Consider the following 4,828-nt stretch of genomic DNA (forward strand, 5'->3'; position numbering starts at 1 on the left):
TTCCGTTAAACCCTCCCCCCACTCCACGCTCGCCACGCGCCACTTCCGTTATAAGCCCCTCCCCCTTGGCCCCCCCCCTCTTCCCTCTTCCACTTCCCCCCACCCGTCATACGCCACTTCCGTTTAAAGTCCCCCCCCACTCCACGCTCGCCACGCGCCACTTCCGTTACAAGCCCCTCCCTCTTACCCCCCCCCTCCTCCACTTCCCCCCACCCGTCACGCGCCACTTCCGTTATAAGCCCCTCCCCCTCAGCCGAACCCCACCGCCACTCGTCACTTCCGTTTGAAGCCCCGCCCACTCCACGCTCGCCCACGCGCCACTTCGGTTTTAAGCCCCTCCCCCCAACTCTCTCTCCTCCCCCCTCTCCCCCCTTCATAGACGATGCTCGCTACAAACAGCACTTGCCCCTACAGTCCTGCCAGAGGCTACCTGGAGGAGCTTTGTGTGTGTGTGTGCCTCTATGTGTCCACGTGCCTAGACGTTTCGGGCAAACAGCCCTTCCCCAGGACACGTGAAGCGGGGAGAGTGGGTTGGCCGAGTTGGAGATAAGAGGCGTAGGGACACCTCGGGCCGTCGTGGGCCCGGATAGCTCAGTCGGTAGAGCATCAGACTTTTAATCTGAGGGTCCAGGGTTCAAGTCCCTGTTCGGGCGTTCCCATTATTTTTTACATTTTATTTTTGTAAACATTTCAACGTCACTATTTTTGTTGTTCGGCCGTTCACCGTTATTTTTATTAAAATTTTATTTTTGTGAAAATTTCAATGTCACTATTTTTATTAAAATTTTATTTTTGTGAAAATTTCAATGTCACTATTTTTATTTACATTTTATTTTTTTAAAACATTTTAACGTCACTATTTTGTCTGTTCGGCCGTTCCCCATTATTTTTATTTTATTTGTGTAAACATTTTAACGTCACTATTTTTTCTGTTCGAGCGTTCCCCATTTTTTTATTTAAATGTTATTTTTGTAAACATTTAACGTCACTATTTTTTCTGTTCGGGCGTTCCCCATTATTTGTATTTACATTTTATTTTTGTAAACATTTTAACGTCACTATTTTTTCCGTTCGTGCGTTCCCCATTATTTGTATTTACATTTTATTTTTGTAAACATTTTAACGTCACTATTTTTTCCGTTCGTGCGTTCCCCATTATTTGTATTTACATTTTATTTTTGTAAACATTTTAACGTCACTATTTTTTCCGTTCGTGCGTTCCCCATTATTTTTATTAAAATCTTATTTTTGTGAACATTTCAATGTCACTATTTTTTCTATTCAGGTATTCCCCGTTATTTTTATTTAAATTTTATTTTTGTAAACATTTCAACGTCACTATTTTTTCTCACGTGTCTATAAATAAATAACGATTAAATGAACGTTGTAATTGTTTTGACAATTTTTTTTATATCTCCTGCAAAAAATAGTCTTTAATACTGAAGTATATTTTTTACGTGTCTATATATTAAAAATAACGTTGAAAATAACGTTATTAACATTTTGTCTCGATTACAATGTTTTGCTAAGACACACTGCAATCATACTCGTTATTAATACTCGAATATATGTTTCACGTGTTTATGTATATACATAAAACGTTTACATTAATGTTAGCAACTTTTTTCTCTATTGCAATATTTCGTATAGATTCACTACAATCGTGATCGTGACTGATACCGGAGGAATCTGACGATGCAAAAATCGCTCCTTTTAATCAATGTCAATTTATTTTTAATGTCTCTAAAACCTTTAAATTAACGTTGTAATTTGTTTCTCTCTAATACAATGTTTTGCTGAGATTCACAACAATCATAATCATCTGCTTGGTTCTTTCGGTAAAGTCACGTAGAAGGGAAATAATGAAATAATATTAACATTAAACAATAACAATTCTCACGACGTTTCGACTGCAACACAAGCAGCCATCATCAGGTGTGACATCCACAACAATCATCATCAGGTGTGACATCCACAACAATCATCATCAGGTGTGACATCCACAACAATCATCATCAGGTGTGACATCCACAACAATCATCATCAGGTGTGACATCCACAACAATCATCATCAGGTGTGACATCCACAACAATCATCATCAGGTGTGACATCCACAACAATCATCATCAGGTGTGACATCCACAACAATCATCATCAGGTGTGACATCCACAACAATCATCATCAGGTGTGACATCCACAACAATCATCATCAGGTGTGACATCCACAACAATCATCATCAGGTGTGACATCCACAACAATCATCATCAGGTGTGACATCCACAACAATCATCATCAGGTGTGACATCCACAACAATCATCATCAGGTGTGACATCCACAACAATCATCATCAGGTGTGACATCCACAACAATCATCATCAGGTGTGACATCCACAACAATCATCATCAGGTGTGACATCCACAACAATCATCATCAGGTGTGACATCCACAACAATCATCATCAGGTGTGACATCCACAACAATCATCATCAGGTGTGACATCCACAACAATCATCATCAGGTGTGACATCCACAACAATCATCATCAGGTGTGACATCCACAACAATCATCATCAGGTGTGACATCCACAACAATCATCATCAGGTGTGACATCCACAACAATCATCATCAGGTGTGACATCCACAACAATCATCATCAGGTGTGACATCCACAACAATCATCATCAGGTGTGACATCCACAACAATCATCATCAGGTGTGACATCCACAACAATCATCATCAGGTGTGACATCCACAACAATCATCATCAGGTGTGAAATCCACAAGAAGAACATTTTATTGCTGTGGAATTCACACCTGATGACGATTGCGTGTGTTGCATTTGAAACGTCGTGAGAATTTTATGTTTTATATTTTAATTATTTTATTATTTCCCTTCTACGTGACGACTTTACCGAAAGAACCAAGAAGATGAATTCCTGCAGTCACGAAAGCTTTACATCGAAATAAAAAAATTTTTTATTTATTATTTAATTATGTTTTATTTTTATTATTTAAAAATGGGATATTATCATTATTTTATTATGTTTTGTATTATTTTATAATGCTTTATTTGATTATTTTATTATTTCCCTTCTACGTGATGACTTTACCGAAAGAACCAAGAAGATGAATCCCTGCAGTCACGAAAGCTTTACATCGAAACAATCATAATCGTTATTGATAAATCGGAACTCTTCCGGAAGATCCTTCCTGTATCGGAAGATCAATAAAAATAACTTGAAACTCCCCTCTTCTTTCCGATTTAAAGCTTTCGTGACTGCAGGGATTCATCTTCTTGGTTCTTTCGGTAAAGTCGTCACGTCGAAGGGAAGTAATAAAATAATAAAAATAAAACAATAAGTAAAATATTGTATTTATTATGTTTTAACATAATAAAATAAAATATTTTATTTATTAAGTTTTATTTTTATTATTTTATTACTTCCCTTCTACGTGACGACTTTACCGAAATAACCAAGGAGATGAATCCCCTCTTCTTCTTCTGGAAGACGTCTTCCGGAAGAATCTACCGTCTACCTGCCACCCCCAAAAAAACGCACTCCCTGCAGTGAGGTGGCAGTCGCCGCGTGACGTCACCAAGACAGGCCCAGAGCGGCGGCCATCTTGGGTAGGGGGGAGGTGTTGAGGGGGGTGAGGGGAGGGGTTAGAGGGGGGTGAGGGGAGGTGTTGAGGGGGGTGAGGGGAGGGGTTAGAGGGGGGTGAGGGGAGGGGTTAGAGGGGGGTGAGGGGAGGGGTTAGAGGGGGGTGAGGGGAGGGGTTAGAGGGGGGTGAGGGGAGGGGTTAGAGGGGGGTGAGGGGAGGGGTTAGAGGGGGGTGAGGGGAGGTGTTGAGGGGGGTGAGGGGAGGGGTTAGAGGGGGGTGAGGGGAGGGGTTAGAGGGGGGTGAGGGGAGGGGTTAGAGGGGGGTGAGGGGAGGGGTTAGAGGGGGGTGAGGGGAGGGGTTAGAGGGGGATGAGGGGAGGGGTTAGAGGGGGGTGAGGGGAGGGGTTAGAGGGGGGTGAGGGGAGGGGTTAGAGGGGGGTGAGGGGAGGGGTTAGAGGGGGGTGAGGGGAGGGGTTAGAGGGGGGTGAGGGGAGGGGTTAGAGGGGGGTGAGGGGAGGGGTTAGAGGGGGATGAGGGGAGGGGCTAGAGGGGGGATGAGGGGAGGGGTTAGAGGGGGGTGAGGGGAGGGGTTAGAGGGGGGTGAGGGGAGGGGTTAGAGAGGGAGTAAGGGGAGGGGCTAGAGGGAGCGAGGGGCGGGGCTAGAGGGGGAGAGAGGAGGGGCTAGAGGGGGAGTGAGGGGAGGGGCTAGAGGGGGAATGAGGGGCGGGGCTAAAGGGAGTGAGGGGCGGAGCTAAAGGGATGAGGGGCGGGGCTAGAGGGAGTTAGGGGCGGGGTTATGGGGTGAGGGGAGAGGCTAGAGGGGGAGTGAGGGGAGGGGCTAGAGAGGGAGTGAGGGGAGGGGCTAGAGGGGGAATGAGGGGCGGGGCTAAAGGGAGTGAGGGGCGGAGCTAAAGGGGGTGAGGGGCGGGGCTAGAGGGAGTGAGGGGCGGGGTTATGGGGTGAGGGGAGAGGCTAGAGGGGGAGTGAGGGGAGGGGCTAGAGAGGGAGTGAGGGGAGGGGCTAGAGAGGGAGTGAGGGGAGGGGCTAGAGGGGGGAATGAGGGGCGGGGCTAGAGGGAGCGAGGGGAGGGGCTAGAGGGAAAGTGAGGGGAGGGGCTGGAGAGGGAGTGAGGGGCGGGGCTAGAGGGAGTGAGGGGCTAGAGAAGGGGGTGAGGGGCGGGGCTAGAGGGAGCGAGGGGAGGGGCTAGAGGGGGAGTGAG

The 4,828-nt window shown here is 46.2% G+C and overlaps 1 non-coding gene across 1 annotated transcript; it reads left to right on the forward strand.

Moving 5' to 3' along the window:
* The first annotated feature begins 580 nt into the window (after positions 1-580).
* TRNAK-UUU (transfer RNA lysine (anticodon UUU)) lies at positions 581-653 on the forward strand. The gene has a single exon. It is a non-coding gene; the product is annotated as a tRNA-Lys (tRNA).
* Positions 654-4,828: the final 4,175 nt, after the last annotated feature.

Source organism: Lampetra planeri, unplaced genomic scaffold (genome assembly GCF_965212315.1).
Source record: "Lampetra planeri unplaced genomic scaffold, kcLamPlan1.2.h2 scaffold_2030, whole genome shotgun sequence".
Lineage (NCBI taxonomy): Eukaryota > Metazoa > Chordata > Hyperoartia > Petromyzontiformes > Petromyzontidae > Lampetra > Lampetra planeri.